Raw genomic sequence first — 24956 nt, 5'->3', positions numbered from 1 at the left:
CCTAAGATCCCTAAATTAGACAGGGTTTATGAAGACAGGAAGGTCCCTCTTACTTTTCCTGTGCCAGTTAAGATGGTGAACATTATTAGTAACGAATGTGGAAGAATATGAATTCTTTTTCCCACCTCGTCTACTTTAAAAAAATTATTCCCAGTCCCTGACTCTCAATTAGATTTGTGGGGCTCCATCCCTAAGGTGGATGGCGCTATTTCTATGCTGGCTTAGTGTACTATTATCCCTCTGGAGGATAGTTCTTCTTTTAGAGAGCCTATGCATAAGAAAATAGAAGCCTTTCTGATGAAGATGTTTCAACATACAGGGTTTTTCTTTCAACCGGCGGCAGCTGTAGCTGCGGTTGCTGGAGCAGTTACCTACTGATGCAACACTCTGTCGGAGCTCATTGAGGTGGAGACTGCCCTCGAGGATATTCAGGAGAGAATATTCCTAACTCCTTCTTCTGTGACGTGAATATGCAGTCTATTCGCCTAAATGCAAAGGCTTCTGGTTTTGCGGTCCTAGCCCGCTGGGCTCTCTGGTTAAAGTCTTGGTCTGTGGATATTTATTAATTCTAAATCCAGACTCCTTTCTCTTCCTTTGAAGGGGAAGATTTGATTTGGTCTAGGTCTGGACTCCATTATTTCTACGGTTACGAGAGGGAAAGGTGCCTTCCTACCGCAGGATAAGAAAAATAGGCTTAAGGGGCGGCAATTGTCTAATGTTCCTTCCTTTCGTTCTGACGAATCACAACAACAGCAATCCTCATCCAAGTCTGAGCCTCCGAAGAATACTTGGAAGCCGGCTCAGTCCTGGAATAAGTTCAAACAGACTAAGAAGCCCACCGAGAATAAATCTGCATGAAGGGGCAGCCCCCGATCCAGGATCGGATCGAGTAGGGGGCAGACGGTCTCTCTTTTTTCAGATGCTTGGTTCCAGGATGTACAGGATCCTTGGGTCCTGAAGGTTGTATCTCAAGGATACAGGATAGGATTCAAGTCTCATCCACCCAGGGGCAGATTCATACTCTCCAGTCTGTCTACAAGACCAGAAAAGAGGGCTGCCTTCTTAGGTTGCATACGGGATCTCTCCTCTTTAGGAGTAATTGACCAGGTACCTACAGCAGAAAGAGGTTTTGGGGTTTTTTCAAAAAATTTTGTGGTTCCAAAGAAAAAGGGAACTTTTTGTTCAATTCTGGACCTAAAATGCCTAAACAAGTTTCTGAGTGTTCCCTCTTTCAAGATGGAGACAATACGGTCAATCCTTCCGATGGTTCAGGAAGGACAGTTTATGACCACCATAGACCTGAAGGATGCATACCTTTACGTTCCGATACACAGGGAACATTTTCAGTTCCTGAGGTTTGCCTTTCTGGACCAGCACTTCCAGTTCATAGCTCTTCCGTTTGACCTAGCTATTGCTCCAAGGATATTTTCGAAGGTTCTGGGGGCTCTTCTAGCCGTTGCCAGAACACTAGGTATTGCAGTAGCGCATTACCTGGATGATATATTGGTGCACGCACCATCTTTTCGTCTAGTAGAAGAACATTCAGAGTCCCTTCTCAGTCTTCTTCGATCACATGGATGGAAGATAAACTTGGAAAATAATTCTCTTACTCCAAGTACAAGGGTGAATTTTCTGGGGACAATAATAGACTCCATATTCATGAGAATCCTCACAGATTAGAGATGTTGCAAGCTAACTACTGCATGTCTTGCCCTCCAGGCCTCCTTGAGACCCTCAGTGGCTCAGTGTATGGAGGTGATCAGACGTATGGACATCATTCCTTTTGCCAGATTCCATCTCCGTCCCTTACAACTATGCATGCTGAGACAATGGAACGGCGACCATTCAGATCTGTCGCAACAGATTGTGCTGGGCAACCTGTCGAGAGACTCGCTCTCTTGGTGGCTCTGTCCAGATCATCTGTCCCAAGGCACGTGCTTCTTGAGACCGTCCTGAGAGATTGTGACTATGGACGCAAGCCTTTCGGGCTGGGGAGCCGTTTGGGGTGCCAAGAAGGCACAAGGATGAGCCCTCCCTTCCGATCAATATATTGGAACTCCAGGCAAGCTTCAATGCCTTGAAGGCTTAACCTCTTCTGGGTTCGTCCCAGTTTATCAGATTCCAATCAGACAATATAACCTCGTTTTCCTACATAAACCATCAGGGGGGAACGAGAAGTTCCTTAGCGATGAGAGAAGTATCTTAGATACTAGAGTGGGCGGAGACTCACAGATGCACTCTGTCAGCGATTCATATTCCGGGTGTGGACAACTGGGAAGTGGACTTCCTCAGCAGGCAGTCTTTTCACCCAGGGCAATGGTCTCTCCATCCCGAGGTGTTTGCAGAGATATGCAGCGAGTGGGGGACGCCAGAGATAGATCTCATGGCATCCCGCCTCAATTCCAAGCTACCTAGGTATGGGTCGAGGGATCTTCAGGCGGAATTGATAGATGCCTTATCAGTACCATGGAGGTACTCGTATATCTTTTTCATCCCTTACCGCTTCTCCCTCGTGTGGTGGCTCGCATCAGTGATTCTGATTGCTCCATCGTGGCCGCAAAGGACGTGGTTTGTGGATCTAGTGGGGATGTCCTCATCTCCTCAGAGGAGGTTACATTGTTGCAGAGATCTGCTGATGCAGGTTCCCTTCGTTCATTGAAATCTAGATTCTTTGAGGCTGACTGCATGGAGATTGAACGCCTAAGCGAGGATTTGTAAAGAAGTCGCCTTTATTCCTTGTGACGTGAATGAAGCAAATATTGTAAGTAGAAGTTAATTGAAGAGTTTTTTTTTTTTTTTTTTTATTGCATGCTCTATCTGAATCATGAAAGCTTTTAGTCTTAGCCAAGAGAGGGTTCTCTGAGAATGTTATTGACACTCTGGTTCAAGCTCAGAACCCAGTTACTCGTTGTATCTACCATAAAGTGTGGAAGACTTACTTGTTCTGGTGTGAAGAGCGTGACTTTTCCTGGCATAAGGTTAAGGTTGCCAGAATTTTATCTTTTCTCCAGGATGGACTGGAGAAGGGTCTATCTGCTAGTTCCCTGAAGGGACAGATATCGGCCATGTCGGTGTTACTGCACAAGAGATTGGCTGAGCTTTCGGATGTGCAGTCCTTTGTTAAGGCTCTGACTAGGATCAGACCTGTGTTTAGATCTGAGGCTCCGCCTTGGAGCTTAAATCTTGTTCTTAGTGTTTTGCAGCAGGATCCGTTTGAGCCTATGCATACTGTTGACATTAAATGAGTTTCTGAGATCTCTGCTTTGCAATGTGACTCCACTTATCTTGTTTTCCATGCTGATAAGCCGGTTTTACGTACTAAGTTAGGTTTCCTTCCTAAGGTGTTGTCAGATTGCAACATTAATCAAGAGACTGTCGTTCCTTCCTTGTGTCCCAATCCTTCTTCGGCGAAGGAGCGTCTGCTTCACAATCTAGGTGTGGTTCGTGCCTTGAAGTTCTACCTTTAGGCTACTAAGGAGTTCAGACAATCTTCATCTTTGTTTGTCATCTATGTGGGTAAACGTAAGGGTCAGTAGGCCACTACCTCTTACCTGTCTTTCTAGTTGAGAAGGTCATCCACCTAGCTTATGAGACAGCAGGGCAACAGCCTCCTGAGAGGATTATGGCTCATTCCACTAGTGCAGTGGCTTCCACCTGGGAAGCCACAAAGCCTCTATGGATCAGCTTTGTAAGGTGGCTACCTGGTCCTCCTTACACACTTATTCTAAATTGTACAAGTTTGATGTGTTTGCTTCGGCTGAAGCAATTTTTGGGAGAAAAGTTTTGCAGGCTGTGGTGCCCTCAGACTAGGGTCCGCCTCTCTTATGTTCCCTCCCGTTAATTCCTTCAGAGTCCTCTGGAACTTGGGTATAGTTTTCCCAACAGTAAGGAATGAAGTTGTGGACTCTCCCTGCCTTATGGAGGGAAAACATAATTTATGCTTACCAGACAAATTCCTTTGCTTCCTGGCAGGGAGAGTCCACGACCCCGCCCTTAATTTATTTTTGTTGGGCGGCTCCCTTTTTATATTATTTCTTCTGGCACCTTTATACCCTGATGTTTCTCCTACTTTTCCTTGTTCCCTCAGCAGAATGACTGGGTGGATAGGGGAAGTGGGAGTGATATTTAAGCATTTGGCTGGGATGTCTTTGCCTCCTCCTGGTGGCCAGATATTGTATTCCCTACAGTAAGGAATGAAGTTGTGGACTCTCCCTGCCAGGAAGGAAAGGAATTTATCTGGTAATTCTCTTTGTGTTTAGATGACATTGCAGGTGATTTATTTTTATTAGTGATAAATCATTCCATGTGTAATCACTTATAAAAAAAAAGGAAGGAAGGAAGCGTCCCAAACTCCCTAGTGTTCTATCACAGACCTGTCTAGCCTAAGGTCTGAGAGACGATACGTCCCTTCCCCGAAGGCAGTTTACTTTGTCCTCTATTCCTCAAACCTGAATATTGCAGGTTTGTTAGAGGTGCACTATTGCTACATGTCCCACAAAGACTGGTATATGGAAAAGCCACTGGATTCACCCATCCCTAGTACCAAACACTTCCGGGTTTAGTTGTGACTGGGTGGAGCCGTAGTTATGGGTGCTGAATTGACAGGGTTAGTGCAGGTGGGGGGGTGTAGTTGCAGGTGTTCTGAAGGCAGGGTCAGCTGATCCGGAGGTGTGGTTAGGCAGTTGTGGGAGGTGGCCTGCCTTAAAGGACAGATGCAAGATGTCATATTTCAGAATATTTCAACTTAACACTTGTAGTTATCAACTTTTTGAATGATTTTCAAATAGTTGAATGTTGCAATTATTAAAGGGAAAAACAAATGTTGAAAGTTTTTAAACATTTAATGCCTATTTAGATCAAATGAATGTATGTGTCTATCATCCATTGACAAAAGTTTATAAACATTCACCCATTTCTTAATTGCACTTATACAAGTGAAAATGACGATATGTATCTAGCTAGATCACTTGAAAGTTCTGTAGGTAGAATACATATTTATTAGTTTTTTGAAGTCTGATTCCTGTAGGGTTACCACATGAGTTATACATGCTGCAGAGTGTGCAGAGAGGATCATGAAGAGTGCTGTTCAGTGTCACTATTTGTCTGCTTTCCAGGGTTGAAATTCATGTTCTATACCTGCACACCCTGCAGCATGTATAACTCATAAGTGTCCAGGAAAACATGGCTGAGGTGGCGACCCTTATGTAACATAACCCCTTATATAAAAATATTGGACATCCTTTTACTATAACATTCTACTGTGAATATTTATGCAACCGTTACTTTGCAATGAAGAAATTATTTTCACAGTAAAGTTAAAAGATTATATATATACACACACGCCACACACCACACACCACACACACACATTTTAAGGCTGTCACACACGGCAAGCGGAGCGGCGCGCAGCGTGTAGATGCGGATGTGCGCGCTCAGTGTGTTCTGCCTATTAATCTCTGAGCGCTATGTTGTGTCAGGTCGAGTAGCTGAGCGCTCAGAGACAAAATATCTGAACTTAAGAAGCGAGGCGAAGCAGCTACTTCGCCTTCCTCCGCATCGCTTGCAGTGTGTCACAGCCTTTACAGTCAGCCAGATTACTTATTATAATACATTGAATGTTTTTTTTCTTTCTGTTTATTGTTAAAGTGTTTTTATTGTGTTTCTAACTGTGTAGATGATCTATAATGTCATGGGAAGTGTCAGAAAGAGCTCTTTGAACTGTACTACATTGTTTTGCAGCAGTGGGTATTTCTCCTTGAACAAAGATCAAAAGCTGTTACATGTACAAAAAGTAGAAATGGTCTGAAATAGACAAGGAAGACGCTAAGGCTTAGTGCAGTGCAGGTTACATTTAGTCTTCCAGTCGTCGTAAGTAGATAACTGATATAAAGTCTTAAAGGGACATGAAACCTACAATTTTTCTTCATTCAGATAGAAATTTAAGGAAATCTTTCTACTTTACTATTATCAAATCTTCTTCTCTGACACGTGCATGCTGCCTACCTAGGTATTCTTTTCATCAAAGAATACCATGAAAATGAAGCAAATTTAATAATAGAGGTAAATTGCGTGATCTATCTAAATTATCAAAACAAATATTCTGTGTGTCATGTCCCTTTTGAATGGTCATTCTAATTGCAAAAAGGGTTAAACACAGAACTTAAAGTGAAGGTAAAGTTACCTAATTGACGATCCGGAATTACATTCTTTGTCCCAAATAAATAAGACTTTCATTCATCAAGTTTTTCAAAATTATCTGTAAATGAAGTTATAGCCGTAAGCAAACTTTTTAATAAGCTTAGCCAATTCAATCCGTTTTTTTATTTATTTATTTTTTCCTGGATCACGTTCTGAAACCATCCAATTGAAATTCTGGCCTTTAGGCGGCCATCAAACTACGTCACAAGACTGCTTTTTAAACTGTGCATGCGCTATAATTTTAGTATCCAGATTGGAATCAAATCACGCTCCGGTTTTATGAATACCCGCATTACATCGTCGGATTTTAGAGTATTGCATGCGCAGTAGTTTGATCGCATTGAGAATTAGCAGATTTGCGCATGCGCATTAGAGACGATCCTCGTGAACACGCTTTAGAGATCCGTATAGAGCGGGTGGGACCGCTCTATACGTCACAGCAAATAAAATCAGGGAGTAGTGCTTGGCAGGAGTTTTCATGGAAACAGTAAGCAATTATATATATATATATATATATATAAAAACTGTCAAAATATTTAAAGAATATTAAAATAAAATTAGCGATTAGCTTCTTCTACTTTTAATTGATGCATTGACGTCTTCAAAGTAAGAAAAATTTACCTACACTTTAAGTCCATCTTGGAAGCCACAGCAGAACAAATAGCAGTTACTTATCAGGATACGGCTGATGATTTTACAGGTACATACATATACCTATTTATTTATTTTTATATATTTTTGCTTTTGAATGTGCCTTTAATTATGTAGATCTGCCTGCTTTTGTATACTTTTATCTTCTGTTTGTTTGACATTTAGCATCATTATACTCTACTACTGGAAATGGAAATTGCTGCTGGACCATGAAGTAGCTGTAATGAAAAAGTATTTTCAAAGAACCTTCCCATCTTCAACATTTATTTGTAGTTTGAGACGCAGAAGAATAATTTTCAATTGAAAAACATCTACATAAATTTCCACAGAGAATTATAAATATATATAACAAACTATTTCTTGACAATGAATGCAGAGGACTGCAGCCTCTAAAAGTCTCAGATTCTCCAGCACATCTCATCTTCATGGGTAGACGAAATACATCTGAACGTAGCTGAACCTGCTTGTCTTTTTTATATTGCTTTCCTGGGTGTAATGTGTGTATATATTTTTATATATATATATATATATATATTCATATATATATTCAATTCATGAAGACTCAGCTCTTATAATTCAACTCAATCTTTATTTTAGTGAGTACATCCGACGTTTCAGCCCATACCTGGGCCTTTTGTCAGAGAAAGAAGTTGGCAAAGCTCCCACGAAATGCGTAAGAACGCGAGAACGAGTGACATCACTTCCGGTTTCTCACAGAATCCACTTCCGGCGTGTTTTTCAACTTACAGTTTTGGATCAATTTTTTTGGGGTTTTTACAGTATATGGTTTTTACAGTATACGTTTATATGCTCTAGGAGGACCTTTTTAAAGGTATTTTTTCGGCTCCAAACCATCCGGATAACAGATACGTTTTTAACCTTTTTTTTTATAAACTTTTAGTTGTTCTGTGGATTTTTTAATAAATAATTTTTTTTTTGATATCCTGATTTTGAGACCAAGTTTTAGTAGCGATGTTTTAAGGGGTTGTTCATTGCTATCACCATGGTCTGAGAACTGACTCTTCATACTTTCGACAAGTTAGATTTGTCAGGCATCTCAGACCTATACTAAACTATTTCCACTTTGTTTTAGGTTTTAATTAACACTAATAAAATTATCCTTTTAATACATGCACTCGAATCACTCATGATCTCGGTCAGTGTTTTAGAGTTCTACACATACTCCTCATTTGCAATATATATTCGCAACCAAATATTTGTAATATAAAATGTGTGTGTGTAGTATATATATAATCTCACACAACCTTTTAGGCGTTTTTTTTTTTTTAGGATTCCCTTTTTCTATATCTGTGTGCATCAGGGTCTATTAACCTTCATCATTCTTTTTTTCCCAATTAGGATTTTTTGTCCTAAACTTCCTTAAATATTAGATTCCTAATAGACCAACACTCTTTTTTGTGTTTTCTTTTTTTCTAATCCTTAATAGCGCTTCCCCCTATCCCTTCTATATATATATATATATATATATATATATATATATACATACATATACACACACATACATACAGGTATACCCCGCTCATACAGTGGGTTAGGGACAGGAGCCCCGCTGTAAAGTGAAAACCGCCTTAAAGTGAAACAAGGCCGTTTTAGCTTTCTTTTCACTTACCAGTGTGTTTAAAAACTTGAAAACATGTTTGAACTAACATATATTAGAGGTGCAATAGCGCTACGTTTACTTTAACAGTAGCATAGCCTAGTATTATATATAAATATATATATATATATATATATATATATATATATATATTATATGTGTGTGTATACATAAATATATATATGTGTGTGTGTATGTGTGTGTGTATATATATATATATATATATATATTTGTGTGTGTGTGTGTGTATATATGTGTGTATATATATTTATATGTGTGTGTGTGTGTGTATATGTGTGTGTGTATATATATATATATATATATATATATATATAGTGTGTGTATGTATATATATATATATTGTGTGTATCTATGTGTGTGTATATATATATATATATATGTGTGTGTGTGCGTATATGTGTGTATATATGTGTATATATGTATATATATATATATATATATATATATAGTTGTGTGTGTGTGTGTGTGTATATATATATATATATATATATATATTGTGTGTATATATATATATATATATATATGTATGTATATGTGTGTGTATGTATGTGTGTGTATATATATATATATATATATATATAGTCAAAATCACCCCTTCCTGCCAGAAAATAGGTAAATGCAATATATTTTTAATGTAATTGTACATTTTTTTTTATTTTTTTTTTAAAAACATATATCATAGTCGTCGCAACCCTTATATGGGAACAAAAAAGCAAAATCTGCACAAGCGCATCCATGCAAGTTTTTATTTAACAAAAACATCAACTATTCATTTGGCAATGCCCATATTATTTTATTTAATTATATGTATTGTTCTTGTTAAGAAAAATGAGCATGTCCACATGCTCCGGGAGTAGACAATTACGTAGTCTGTTGACTATCAGGCCCGCAGCTGAGAAAACTCGTTCAGCCGGTACAGATGTTGCTGGGATGCACAGGTATGCTTTCGCTAGCCATAATAATTTCCTGTACTTGCATTCATTTGCCTTCCACCATTCCAGAGGGTCTTGAACTCCATCTTGCATGTATTTGTCCAGCTTGGTTTGCAGAGACATTGCATCCTCTGTGTAGTAGTCATCTCCGAATAATGTTGCCATAGCAGTAACAGTTGCTTTTCGGGTGGTCCGCTTACCACTGTACTTGTACTACTTGGTTCACCTTCTGTGACATCACCACCGTTTTCCGTAAGATAAAGCAATTCCGCTACTTTGTCTGTGACTGCTTTCTTAATCGTCTCTTTTGTGCCTAGGGTCTAGAAATGAAGTGATGAGCGCCACATTATTTAATTCTTCTGTGCCTGTAGGTGAAAAGCGGCGCTTGAGGGACTCCAATACAGTTGTTTTAAACTATTATACTTTTGTTGACTCTCCTGTGGTACTAATGAGATGCTTGGACAGGAGAGTGGCTGTGACAGGGTAAATCATAGATATTGATACCTCAGACTCTCCGCACAAAGCAGTTGTAGCACATTTCAAGGAGCTTAAAGGGACACTGTACCCAAAATTTTTCTTTCGTGATTCAGATCATGAAATTTTAAGCAACTTTCTAATTTACTCTTATTATCAAATTTTCTTCATTCTCTTGGTATCTTTATTTGAAATGCAAGAATGTAAGTTTAGATGCCGGCCCATTTTTGGTGAACAACCTGGGTTGTCCTTGCTGATTGGTGGATAAATTCATCCACCAATAAAAAAGTGCTGTCCAGAGTACTAAAACCAAAAAAAAGCTTAGATGCCTTCTTTTTCAAATAATGATAGCAAGAGAACGAAGAAAAATTGATAATAGGAGTAAATTAGAAAGTTGCTTAAAATTGCATGCTATTTCTGAATTACAAAAGAAAAAATTTGGGTGCAGTGTCCCTTTAACACTGGCAGTAGCTCTTCGATAGCTACTCAACTGTCGTCAGCCAGGTCAAGTGTGCGGGCATCTGTCAACTTTGTGTACACCCTGTCAGACAGGACTGCGACAACTGTCCATCTCGGTTCCAGTAAGCGCTCAAACATGTTGTAGATGGAATTCCATCTGGTATGGCAGTACTGCACGAGGCGGTGCTCAGGCAGAGATTGTTATTTTTGTTTCATCTTCAGCGTCTGAGTAGCTGTTGTGATGTGATGAAAATGTGATACAAGACGACTGTCCGCTCCCACTACATGCTGTATGACACCAAGTTTAATGCCATCGTTGACAGTGAGCTGCAGAGTGTGTGCAAAGCACGGATTTGACTCCCATTCCAATGCTGAGTTTGCTAAGACGATATTGCTTGTGTTGTCATGAACACAAGCAGTGATTTTGCCCCGCAAATCCCAGTGGTCTACCGCAGTGTTCAACACATTTGCGAGATTCTCTGCTGTATGCCTCTCTGGCATGGCACGGGTCTGTAGAACCATGCTTTTCATTTCCCAGTCTTTTATGAAATGACAAGTTATGGTAACGTAGGACTCGTAGTTAGTGCTGTCCATGCGTCAGTTGTAATTGCAGCCTTCTCGACTTTTGGCAAGGTGTTGCGGACAGAACTAGCCGAATCTACGTTCATTTTTTTAAGCCGAGTTGTAATTGTTTTTCGTGCAGGGACAGTGTATTCGGGCTCAACATATTCCATTAACTCCCGAAAACCCTCTCCTTCAACAAAACATATAGGAAGCATGTCCTTTGCTACCATATTAGCTATCAGTCGATGTTGTTTCAGCACGCACATTGTCACATTGCCTATGTCTTACTGTAAAACCTGCAATGGATGTTTGTTGCTGTCCTTTTTCTTTCTCTGTCACTACCAATGTAAACTGGTGTTTGTTTTTTAGGTGGCTTAACATGGAAGTCGTTGATTTGTTGTACTGCAATTGCACTCCGCAAATGTTGCACTTAACTGCCTTTTCATGTAGTTTTTCAAAATATTTCCAAGCAGGACTTTTTGTTGAAGATGCCATTTTTTGCAAAATCTACTATGAGTACAAAATAACACGTCATCATAACTGCCGGCAAGTGAGACAATGCGCAATCGGTAGTAGGCTAAGGCTACGTGCTGTTTTTGACTATCAAAATATAATATATCAGTAATCGACTAATGCCGTACTAGTCGAATAATGAGAGACCGATTGACTAATCGTTTATTTGCCTAGTCTAATTCAGCCCTAATATATATATATATATATATTATGTGTGTGTGTGTATATGTATATATATATGTATGTATGTAATACATACAAAAATAAAGTCTAGCACTCGCTCACAAGCTATCAGCTAGGTTTAAAAGAAACTGGTAGAGTCAGTACTGTTCCACTTTCCTTATATATGTATGTGTGTGTGTATGTGTATGTATGTAAATCTCTGGACTAACACGGCTACTCCAATCAATTCAATAAATAAATATATATATTATTGAATCCATTGGAGTAGCTGTGTTAGTCCAGAGATTTACATATCAAAATAAGAGTATTGCATTGAGCAATGATGCTTTTTATTGGACTAACTATACATTTATAAGATTTACAAGCTTTCAGAAGAATGTCTTCCTTTTTCAAGTCTGAAGCAATACTTATATAATATATAGTATAATATATCATTTTCTGCTATCCTAAGCCTAAATTAATTGCTTAGTTTAACATAAATGTATTTAATTATAACTTGTGCTATAACAATTTAACATCTTTAATGTTTAGCTGGGTGGTCGCTAAAATCAGCGGGTTGCTGCAACCGCTAAAAACTTCTTGGGGAGAACACTGCCTTTAATCACTCAGTACTAGTTGATGTGTATCATGTTTCTATATTGAATGAATTCTTTTTACTCTTAGCTGGTGATTGCCAAATTGACTTTGCATAATACACAGATATGCAGAGCCTTATGTAGAGTCCTTTAAGGGACATAGTAATTTTACCAATTGTCTCATATAAGCTGTAGTAGTACTATAATAAAATGCCTATAGTTTAAAAGCACTTGTACTATTTGTTTGTATTGTTATAAAAATGGGACTTATGGAATAGAAAATATAAATTTCTCCAACATAGGTGTGTCCGGTCCACGGCGTCATCCTTACTTGTGGGATATTCTCTTCCCCAACAGGAAATGGCAAAGAGCCCAGCAAAGCTGGTCACATGATCCCTCCTAGGCTCCGCCTTCCCCGTCATTCTCTTTGCCGTTGCACAGGCAACATCTCCACGGAGATGGCTTAGAGTTTTTTGGTGTTTAAATGTAGTTTTATTCTTCAATCAAGAGTTTGTTATTTTAAAATAGTGCTGGTATGTACTATTTACTCTGAAACAGAAAAGAGATGAAGATTTCTGTTTGTAAGAGGAAGATGATTTTAGCAACCGTTACTAAAATCGATGGCTGTTTCCACACAGGACTGTTGAGATGAAGTAACTTCAGTTGGGGGAAACAGTGGGCAGACTTTGCTGCTTGAGGTATGACACATTTCTAACAAGACTTGGTAATGCTGGAAGCTGTCATTTTCCCTATGGGATCCGGTAAGCCATTTTCTTAGTTTTAAATATAAGAATAAAGGGCTTCACAAGGGCTTTAAAGACTGGTAGACATTTTTCTGGGCTAAAACGATTACTTTATAAGCATATTTAATGGTTTATAACTTTGAAGAGTTATTTTAATCTTGGGAATTGTGTTAAAAAAACGGCAGGCACTGTATTGGACACCTTTTTCACTGGGGGCCTTTTCTAGTCATAGGCAGAGCCTCATTTTCGCGCCACTAATGCGCAGTTGTTTTTGAGAAGCAAGGCATGCAGATGCATGTGTGAGGAGCTCAGATCCACTGAAAAAGCTTATTGAAGGCGTCATTTGGTATCGTATTCCCCTCTGGGCTTGGTTGGGTCTCAGCAAAGCAGATACCAGGGACTGTATAGGGGTTAAATGTAAAAACGGCTCCGGTTCCGTTATTTTAAGAGTTAAAGCTTTCAAATTTGGCTTATTGAGGGCGTCATTTGGTATCGTATTCCCCTCTGGGCTTGGTTGGGTCTCAGCAAAGCAGATACCAGGGACTGTATAGGGGTTAAATGTAAAAACGGCTCCGGTTCCGTTATTTTAAGAGTTAAAGCTTTCAAATTTGGTGTGCAATACTTTTAAGGCTTTAAGACACTGTGGTGAAATTTTGGTGAATTTTGAACAATTCCTTCATACTTTTTCACATATTCAGTAATAAAGTGTGTTCAGTTTAAAATTTAAAGTGACAGTAACGGTTTTATTTTAAAACGTTTTTTGTGCTTTGTTATCAAGTTTATGCCTATTAACATGTCTGAACCATCAGATAGACGATGTTCTGTATGTTCGGAAGCCAAGGTTCCTCTCCATTTAAATATATGTGATGAATGTGACAAACATAGTAGGGACAATGATGCCACTGATAATAATGTTGCCCAAAATGATTCCTTAAGTGAGGGGAGTAAGCATGGTACTGCATCATCTCCTTCTATGTCTACACCAGTCTTGCCCACTCAGGAGGTCCCTAGTTCATCTAGTGCGCCAATCCTCCTTACTATGCAACAATTAACGGCTGTAATGGATAATTCTATTAAAAACATTTTAGCCAAAATGCCCACTTATCAGCGAAAGCGCGACTGCTCTGTTTTAGATACTGAAGAGCATGAGGACGCTGATGATAATGGTTCTGACATGCCCTTACACCAGTCTGAAGGGGCCAGGGAGGTTTTGTCTGAGGGAGAAATTTCAGATTCAGGAAAAATTTCTCAACAAGCTGAACCTGACGTTATTACATTCAAATTTAAATTGGAACATCTCCGCGCTCTGCTTAAGGAGGTGTTATCTACTCTGGATGATTGTGACAATTTGGTCATTCCAGAGAAATTATGTAAGATGGACAAGTTCCTAGAGGTCCCGGTGCCCCCCGAAGCTTTTCCTATACCCAAGCGGGTGGCGGACATTGTAAATAAAGAATGGGAAAGGCCCGGCATACCTTTTGTCCCTCCCCCTATATTTAAGAAATTATTTCCTATGGTCGACCCCAGGAAGGACTTATGGCAGACAGTCCCCAAGGTCGAGGGGGCTGTTTCTACTCTAAACAAACGCACTACTATCCCTATAGAAGATAGTTGTGCTTTCAAAGATCCTATGGATAAAAAATTAGAGGGTTTGCTTAAAAAGATGTTTGTTCAGCAAGGTTACCTTCTACAACCAATTTCATGCATTGTTCCTGTCACTACAGCAGCGTGTTTCTGGTTCGAAGAACTAGAAAAGTCGCTCAATAAAGAATCTTCTTATGAGGAGGTTATGGACAGAGTTCAAGCACTTAAATTGGCTAACTCTTTTACCTTAGACGCCACTTTGCAATTAGCTAGATTAGCGGCGAAAAATTCAGGTTTTGCTATTGTGGCGCGCAGAGCGCTTTGGCTAAAGTCTTGGTCAGCGGATGTGTCCTCCAAGAACAAATTGCTTAACCTCCCTTTCAAGGGGAAAACGCTGTTTGGCCCTGACTTGAAAGAGATTATTTCAGACATCACTGGGGTAAAGGGCCACGCCCTTCCTCAGGATAGGTCTTTTAAGGCTAAAAATAAACCAAATTTTCGTCCCTTTCGCAGAAACGAACCAGCCTCAAATTCTACATCCTCTAAGCAAGAGGGTAATTCTTCTCAAACCAAGCCAGCCTGGAGACCGATGCAAGGCTGGAACAAAGGTAAGCAGGCCAAGAAGCCTGCTACCGCTACTAAGACAGCATGAGATGTTGGCCCCCGATCCGGGACCGGATCTGGTGGGGGGCAGACTCTCTCTCTTCGCTCAGGCTTGGGCAAGAGATGTTCAGGATCCTTGGGCGCTAGAAATAGTTTCTCAAGGTTATCTCCTGGAATTCAAGGAACTACCCCCAAGGGGAAGGTTCCACAGGTCTCAATTGTCTTCAGACCAAATAAAAAGACAGGCATTCTTACATTGTGTAGAAGACCTGTTAAAAATGGGAGTGATTCATCCTGTTCCATTAGGAGAACAAGGGATGGGGTTTTACTCCAATCTGTTCATAGTTCCCAAAAAAGAGGGAACATTCAGGCCAATTTTGGATCTCAAGATCCTAAACAAATTTCTCAGGGTTCCATCGTTCAAAATGGAAACCATTCGGACAATTCTTCCTACCATCCAGGAAGGTCAATTCATGACCACGGTGGATTTAAAGGATGCGTATCTACATATTCCTATCCACAAGGAACATCATCGGTTCCTAAGGTTCGCCTTTCTGGACAAGCATTACCAGTTTGTGGCACTTCCATTCGGATTAGCCACTGCTCCAAGAATTTTCACAAAGGTACTAGGGTCCCTTCTAGCGGTGCTAAGGCCAAGGGGCATTGCAGTAGTACCTTACTTGGACGACATACTGATTCAAGCGTCGGCTCTGCCACAAGCAAAGGCTCATACGGACATTGTCCTAGCCTTTCTCAGATCTCACGGGTGGAAAGTGAACGTAGAAAAAAGTTCTCTATTCCCGTCAACAAGAGTTCCCTTCTTGGGAACAATAATAGACTCCTTAGAAATGAAGATTTTTCTGACAGAGGTCAGAAAATCAAAACTTCTAAGCTCTTGTCAAGTACTTCATTCTGTTCTTCTTCCTTCCATAGCGCAGTGCATGGAAGTAATAGGTTTGATGGTTGCGGCAATGGACATAGTTCCTTTTGCGCGAATTCATCTAAGACCATTGCAACTGTGCATGCTCAGACAGTGGAATGGGGATTATACAGACTTGTCTCCGACGATCCAAGTAGATCAGAGGACCAGAGATTCACTCCGTTGGTGGCTGACCCTGGACAACCTGTCACAAGGGATGAGCTTCCGCAGACCAGAGTGGGTCATTGTCACGACCGACGCCAGTCTGGTGGGCTGGGGCGCGGTCTGGGAACCCCTGAAAGCTTAGGGTCTATGGTCTCGGGAAGAATCTCTTCTCCCGATAAACATTCTGGAACTGAGAGCGATATTCAATGCTCTCAAGGCTTGGCCTCAACTAGCAAAGGCCAAATTCATAAGGTTTCAATCAGACAACATGACGACTGTTGCATATATCAACCATCAGGGGGGTACAAGGAGTTCCCTGGCGATGGAAGAAGTGACCAAAGTAATTCAATGGGCGGAGATTCACTCCTGCCACTTGTCTGCAATCCACATCCCAGGAGTGGAAAATTGGGAAGCGGATTTTCTGAGTCGTCAGACATTTCATCCGGGGGAGTGGGAACTCCATCCGGAAATCTTTGCCCAAATAACTCAATTATGGGGCATTCCAGACATGGATCTGATGGCGTCTCATCAGAACTTCAAGGTTCCTTGCTACGGGTCCAGATCCAGGGATCCCAAGGCGATTCTAGTAGATGCACTAGTAGCGCCCTGGACCTTCAACCTAGCTTATGTATTCCCACCGTTTCCTCTCATTCCCAGGCTGGTAGCCAGGATCAATCAGGAGAGGGCTTCGGTGATCTTGATAGCTCTTGCGTGGCCACGCAGAACTTGGTATGCAGACCTGTTGAATATGTCATCGGCTCCACCATGGAAGCTACCTTTGAGACGGGACCTTCTTGTTCAAGGTCCGTTCGAACATCCGAATCTGGCCTCACTCCAACTGACTGCTTGGAGATTGAACGCTTGATTTTATCAAAGCGTGGGTTCTCAGATTCTGTCATTGATACTCTTATTCAGGCTAGAAAGCCTGTAACTAGAAAAATTTACCATAAAATATGGAAAAAATATATCTGTTGGTGCGAATCTAAAGGATTCCCATGGAACAAGATAAAAATTCCTAAGATTCTATCCTTTCTACAAGAGGGTTTGGAGAAAGGATTATCTGCAAGTTCTTTGAAGGGACAGATTTCTACTTTATCTGTTTTACTTCACAAAAAGCTGGCGGCTGTGCCAGATGTTCAAGCTTTTGTTCAGGCTCTGGTTAGAATCAAGCCTGTTTACAAACCTTTGACTCCTCCTTGGAGTCTCAATTTAATTCTTTCAGTTCTTCAAGGGGTTCCGTTTGAACCCTTACATTCCGTAGATATTAAGTTATTATCTTGGAAAGTTTTGTTTTTGGTTGCAATTTCTTCTGCTAGAAGAGTTTCAGAGTTATCTGCTCTGCAGTGTTCTCCTCCTTATCTGGTGTTCCATGCAGATAAGGTGGTTTTGCGTACTAAACCTGGTTTTCTTCCGAAAGTTGTTTCTAACAAAAATATTAACCAGGAGATAGTTGTGCCTTCTTTGTGTCCGAATCCAGTTTCAAAGAAGGAACGTTTGTTGCACAATTTGGATGTAGTTCGTGCTCTAAAATTCTATTTAGAGGCTACAAAGGATTTCAGACAAACATCTTCCTTGTTTGTTGTTTATTCTGGTAAAAGGAGAGGTCAAAAAGCAACTTCTACCTCTCTCTCTTTTTGGCTTAAAAGCATCATCCGATTGGCTTATGAGACTGCCGGACGGCAGCCTCCTGAAAGAATCACAGCTCACTCCACTAGGGCTGTGGCTTCCACATGGGCCTTCAAGAACGAGGCTTCTGTTGATCAGATATGTAAGGCAGCGACTTGGTCTTCACTGCACACTTTTACCAAATTTTACAAATTTGATACTTTTGCTTCTTCGGAGGCTATTTTTGGGAGAAAGGTTTTGCAAGCCGTGGTGCCTTCCATCTAGGTGACCTGATTTGCTCCCTCCCATCATCCGTGTCCTAAAGCTTTGGTATTGGTTCCCACAAGTAAGGATGACGCCATGGACCGGACACACCTATGTTGGAGAAAACAGAATTTATGCTTACCTGATAAATTACTTTCTCCAACGGTGTGTCCGGTCCACGGCCCGCCCTGGTTTTTTAATCAGGTCTGATGAATTATTTTCTCTAACTACAGTCACCACGGTATCATATGATTTCTCCTATGCATATTCCTCCTTTACGTCGGTCGAATGACTGGGGAAGGCGGAGCCTAGGAGGGATCATGTGACCAGCTTTGCTGGGCTCTTTGCCATTTCCTGTTGGGGAAGAGAATATCCCACAAGTAAGGATGACGCCGTGGACCGGACACACCGTTGGAGAAAGTAATTTATCAGGTAAGCATAAATTCTGTTATTTGTAATAGGAAATGTGTATTTTTGTCTATTTTTAGTGTGAAGGTTAAATGCATTTTTTTTTCATCCCTTATACTTTTATACGGAATGTTACCACATTTTATAATCCGCTGTATTCAGCATTACAAGGATTAAAAATGATGCAGAGGTCAAAATTAATTTCAGGTAGACCATCAGTTTTAAAAAGGAATATTTTTAAATATATGTTGATTATGACATTCACTCCCCTTCCCCCCTGGTATCCTTAGTCCCTTGCCATGGGGGCATACTATTCTCAGAATTGTGCATGTGACTTGGACACTTTGAGCGCGATTTTTCAAGTCCTTTGCCTCCCTATGACTGCAGGTTCTCGCAAGAGAACCTGCAGTCACGATTTATCAAGAAGCGGTCATTAGACCGCTGCTTCCCTAACCTCTTCTCCCCCTCTTAGGTGTAAAATTTCAATCTCCCTGGTCTCGTCCGACCGGGGAGATTGACAACTCCTGCCAGCGCATTATTGGCTGTGCGCAGGCAGGGGCAGCAATGCAGAGCAAAATATCGCTCGTGTGCAATGTTGAATTCCGCCAGCAATGAGCTGGGGTGGGCAGGGTCCTTGCTTGATAAATCTAGCCCTGTATGAAAGCAAAGTTTTGTAACAATGTTTGTAACCATTTTATACCTATGGCACTCAAGAAGCTTGCACGCTCCTGAGCCTACATATGCCCTAATCCTCATGGAAAAGAGCTGAGTTTTATCACAGGATATAAAGCGAGAAAGAAAGTTTGATCAAATTTGTATATATTTTGTTTTTACATTTATTTATTTTAATTGTATGCTGTGCCTGTTCCTTTTAAAGAAGCTCTATCTGTAATGTCTGTAACCTTTCACTATCATTTCCATTCTCTGAACTTCTTTCTATTCACTTTTGATACTTTTGCTTCCTGTTTACCTAAACATTCTTGATTTTAGTTTGCTTTCATTCCATTCGCTGCTACTTTCAGATGGCTGTTGTTGTACTTTGCACACAGTAGTTTAACTGGGGCTCTTAAGGATTAGATCCTTATGTTATAGATGGTAAAATGTAAATGCAGATTAACATAAAGGATATTTTATACATTGATGAGAAGTCATATTTAATGTAAATTAAATGAAGATCTTGCAACAGAAGAGAGCACTTGTAATTGTAAGTGACTAATTGCACAGGCAGAGAGCCAAGTGCTTTTGGCACAGAGTCGCTGAAATGGATTTGTTCGAAGGCAGTGGCTTTAGATACACAGGTTAGAGTTTGAGACATGTTCGACTCAATTGAAATAATCTATTTGTGACCTTTGCTTGATTCTGAAAAATCCCAAATTCCTTTTCCCAGGAGGTAAAATATAACAAGTAAAAAGGGATAGTTATTTTGCAAATTAAATCTCTAAACACCCCATGTAGTAAACAAATTCTGAAATGGCTCCAAGTCGCCTGTACAGTGGATCTTTTAATTGGGTTTCAAGGCTAATTAGTGAAAGAGGTTTTATCTCTCCCAGAGCCTTAGAGCTCACATTAGCTAGTAAGAGCTGAAGACATTAATTAATCATTAATCAGAGCAAGGCAAATAATTCCACTTTTGAGAGTAGCAGCGAAACTAGTTCCAAGGTCAATATATTACGGGAAAATTGTGGGTTGTAAGAATAGATTGTTAAGCCAAATATATGTGTGTTTTGCTCAGTAAGCTTAACCCCTCTGTGGCTGTAGATGGTGTAATTATTGCTAACTCATACTATCCGTTACTTTGCAAAATTATGAAATATATTGTGTTCCTTGCCTGTCATAGTTGTGTATTCAGTTACTACAAATATTAAAGGGGTCATTCTTAAAGGGGCATTGTACTAAAAACATTTTCTTACATGCATATTAATGAACAAGTAATGCATATTAATTCTGTATTTTGACATTAAGAGAAAAAGTGATAAATTAATCAGGCAAGTAGCTGATAAGAGTTGTATTACAAGCAGCTTTAAAAGGGACACTGAACACCTTGAGATGTTAATATAAAATGTTTAGTTATCCATTCTAAAACAACTTTGCAGTATATTTTCATTATTTATTTTGACTCCTTTCTTATGCATTTTTTATTTCTGCAAATTTTATGTTTTCCAATTCTGATAATTGGATATCTACTTGACTGACTTCAAGGCTAATCCTGCTCCATATATTTCCCTAATTTTAACAGTTCACTTTATTCTAATTTATTGACCTTCGCTAATAAGGCAAGCAGAGGGTAGTGTTTTACTGTTTATAAACAATTGCAGCAGTTTAACATTCCTTAGTCTTAACTGTTATTCTATAGCAAGACAATATGATTTTCTTTTAATTAAATGCTGTTTACTGTCCCTTTTTTAAATTGGCTGTCCCAATAGTGTAAATTACAAACACACCTGCACACTCCAAATGTCACTTACATTATTTACACATATTATATGAAAGAAATTATAATTTTTTTTTTTTTTTATCAAATAATAATGATAAATGATAATGAATGAAATAATTAATACTGCCTAATTTTAGTTTTTACAAATATTAGAGATATTACAAAATATATATATTTCTTTTTATTTATAAACTAGTACATTTCTTGATTTGGGTCACTTAAAGAAACAGTAAGGACAAAATTAAAGTTACATTAAACAACTTACCAATTTACTTTTATCTAATTTGCTTCATTTTCTTGGTATCCTTTGTTAAAAGCATACTCGGGAGACTCAGGAGCAGCAATGCACTACTGGGAGTTAGCTGCTGGTTGGCGACTGAATAAATATTCCCCTTGCATTGCTACTCCTTCACCAAAGGGATACCAAGAGAATGAAGCAAATTTAATAAGAGAAGTATTGGAAATGTGTTTAAAATTGAACTCTCTATATGATTAATTTTGAGTTTCATGTCCCTTTAAGCCATGTGTTATAATTAATTTAAAGGGACATTAAAGCTATACTTTATTGTAAAGTTAGTTTAAATTAAAGCTTCTCCCCCCCCCCCCCCTCCTCTTTTTGTTTTAATTCTGAAAGTGCCAAAGGTACCAAATCCTCTGGCGCTTTCCACTAAATTTGTGCTCTTGTATTGGTGCTGGGATGGCTGCAGGCACGCGTGTATTGTTTTGTATGTTTGGTGATTCATTTATAAACATATTGCTTTATAAATCTCATTTATTTTTCCTTAGGTTGGTTTTCTTCTATTGCTACTTGTATTGATGCAGCTTTTATGAAAACAAAACCATTGGCAGTCCTTCGTTTTTAGCAGGTAATTCTCATTTTTAATGCATTACTATGGGCTTAAAATTCTGTATTTGAATTGTTGCAATGTTTGTGCTTGGTGTTTTCTTTCTTCCTTTTTTAATGTCAAGCAAATCACCTCCTGATTGGCAGAAATGTCTCTCACTCTTATTTTATGTACTGTTTGTTTTTTTAATGTCCAACTATTGATGCATTATGTTTACAAAATGTATAAAATGTGGCATCTAAAGTTTCCTTTCCTTCCATAAGGCAGAGAGAGTCTACAACTTCCTCCCTTACTGTTGGGAAATACAAAACCTGGCCACCAGGAGGAGGCAAAGACACCCCAGCCAAAGGCTTAAATATCCCTCCCACTTCCCCTATCCCCCAATCATTCTTTGCCTTTCGTCACTATAGGAGGTGGCAGAGAAGTGGCAGAAGATTTGGATAGTCCTGTAATGGGTATGTTCCCTTCTAGAAAGGACTGGAGTTTTAAGTAATCATGTCAAACTCAGTGAGAGTATTGATGAAAGTTAGAGTCTGGAGATGCAGGGAAAGTTTTTATTCAAACCCATCCAGACTGTCGCCTAACAGCTCCTGAGCAATCGGTATTGACGAGTTTCACTGCTTGCTGTTACACACTCAAGTCCATGTCAGAGCGTCGCTGCAAGACTGTTACACTTGAAAGGCTGTGCCTGTTCCACAGCATGGATCCTGGAGGGTAAGACCGTTTTTATATATACACTTTTGCTATACAGGGTCACAGTGTGGCTCCTTTATGCCTTGATAGGATCAAGGGTTAATATCTCCTTAAGGGAGATTATTTGAACAGCAAGGGGTTATTTTTAACTGCTTTAATGTGAGAGTTTTGGGCTCATAGACTGTGTGCTTTTGGCTTGGAACAAACCGGTTTCACTTTCGTTTTTGGGTGTTGCACAGCTCATAATAGTTTAGCGCCTTTTTCATAGCAGGGGAAGTCCTGTCCTACACACCACGTGGCCGGGTGTGGTCTTTTCATTTTCCTACAATCCTGCTGCGGATATAACTCCTAAGGAGAGCATTTTCACTGTTAGCTGTCTGGGTCTAGGAGGTGGTGAGTGCCCCAGCCATTAGAATTATAAAGGTGCCATTTTTTTTTTAATAAAAGCATTTACCTTTTGTCTTATATCTTAGCTATGGAAGACTCTGATACTACATTAGAAGGCTCCACTCCTTCTGTACTGATTAATAATTCCTGTTTATATTGTGAGGAGGCCATGGTTTGCCCGCCTGCTCAATTTTGTTCCAATTGCCTAAGCACGTTTTTAAAGTCTAAGAAGAGAGACAAGCATGCTAATACTCATAGCGCTATTAGCCCCTCTGAGCCGTCTACCTCTCAGGAATCTGTGTCCCGAGAGGTCACTACCCTTTTTACGCTACCCGTTCCACATGCAGTTCCCCGCGGATCAACTAATCCTCCATCTGGAGGGAGCTTTTTTCCGGCGGCCTTAGCACGCAGTTACAATCGGCGGTGTCTGCGGCACTGAGTGCTTTACCTCCCTCTAGCAAACGTAAGAGAAAGGTTAAACATAGTTCTCCTAATCTAGAGTCATCTAAATATTTGTCGGATTTAGCTACTTTTTCCCAGCTATCCGAGGATGAGTTAACCTCTGTAGCTTCAGAGGGTGAACTTTCTGAGTCGGAAACTTCAGTTTCTAAACCTTTTTCAAAGGAGGAACCCTCCTTTTAGATTTAAAATTGAGTATCTGCGTTTTTTATTAAATGTTCTGTTTACACGAGAGGTTCCAGATGCTAAACTCCCTGAGGAACCTAAAAGCCCTAAATTAGACAGGGTTTATGAAGACAGGAAGGTCCCTCTGACTTTTCCTGTGCCAGTTAAGATGGCGAACATTATTAGTAACGAATGGGAAAAAAATATTAACTTCTTTTTCCACCTCGTCTACTTTTAAAAAAATGATTCCCGGCCTCTGACTCTTAATTAGACTTGTGGTCCTCCTTACACACTTTTTCTAAATTTTACAAGTTTGATGTGTTTGCTTCGGCTGAAGCAGCTTTCAAGAGAAAAATTTTGCAGGCTGTGGTGCCCTCGCAATAGGGTCTGCCTCTTTTTTGTTTCCTCCGTGATTCCTTCAGTGTCCTCTGGAGCCTGGGTATAGTTTTCCCAACAGTAAGGAATAAAGTTGTGGACTCTCCCTGCCTTATGGAAGGAAAACATAATTTATGCTTACCAGATAAATTCCTTTCCTTCCTGGCAGGAAGAGTCCACGACCGCGCCCGTAATTTATTTTTGTTGGGCGGCTCTTTTTTATATTTTTTCTTCTGGCACCTTTTTATACCCTGATGTTTCTCCTACTTTTCCTTGTTTCCTCGGCTGAATAACTGTGGCATAGGTGAAGTGGGAGGAATATTTAAGCCTTTGGCTGGATTGTCTTTGCCTGCTCCTGGTGGCCAGGTGTTGTATTTCCCAACAGTAGGAATGAAGTTGTGGACTCTCCCTACCAGGAATTAAAGGAATGTATCTGATAAGCATAAATTATGTTTTTTCATTCAGTCAAATAATGAGAGAAATGTATGAAGTAATATTTGTACATTATTTATATTACCCAACATTTCCTGTTCACATTTGCTCCCCTCTTGTTATAGATGTGGGAAAAATGTATATATTCTATTTGAAAGGAAATCAATACATTTTACATTTTTGTTATCATTATTATTATTATAATTATTATTTATTTGTAAAGCTCTTCTAAACTCCATAGCATAAATTCATGGAAAAAAAATACAGGATTAAAGGCACAGTCTACACAAAAATTGTTTTTGTTTAAATAGATAGATAGATAATGCCTTTACTACCCATTCCTTAGCTTTGCACAACCAACATTGCTAGATTAATATACTTTATAACATTTAAACCTCTAAATTTCTGCCTGTTTCAAAGGCTCTATTGACAGCCTCTTAATCACATTCTTTTGTATTTGCTTTTCACAACAGGAGGCTGCTAGTTCATGTGGGCCATATAGATAACAATGTGTTCATGCCTGGGAAGTTAAGACAATACTAAATGCAAGTCAATAGATAATAAATACAAAGTCATGTGATCAGGGGACTGTCAGAAGATGCTTAGATACAAGGTAAACACAGAGGTAAAAAGTATATTAATATAACTGTTGGTTGTGCAAAAATGAAATTTAACACTCCCACTTCC

At 39.6% G+C, this 24956-nt stretch overlaps 1 protein-coding gene across 2 annotated transcripts in view; it reads left to right on the top strand.

Annotated features, from left to right (window-relative positions):
- Window positions 1–24956, top strand: part of NCOA2 (nuclear receptor coactivator 2) — an 884149-nt gene that overhangs the window by 155318 nt on the left and 703875 nt on the right. For both annotated transcript variants that reach the window (XM_053715109.1, XM_053715110.1), the window contains exon 2: window positions 21700–21779. The gene's annotated coding sequence lies outside the window, so the exon portion shown is untranslated. The remainder of the gene's footprint in view (window positions 1–21699; window positions 21780–24956) is intronic.

This window comes from Bombina bombina, chromosome 5, assembly GCF_027579735.1.
Source record: "Bombina bombina isolate aBomBom1 chromosome 5, aBomBom1.pri, whole genome shotgun sequence".
Lineage (NCBI taxonomy): Eukaryota > Metazoa > Chordata > Amphibia > Anura > Bombinatoridae > Bombina > Bombina bombina.
The sequence above is the reverse complement of the archived record's forward strand: the minus strand, read 5'-3'. Positions and strand labels throughout refer to the sequence as shown.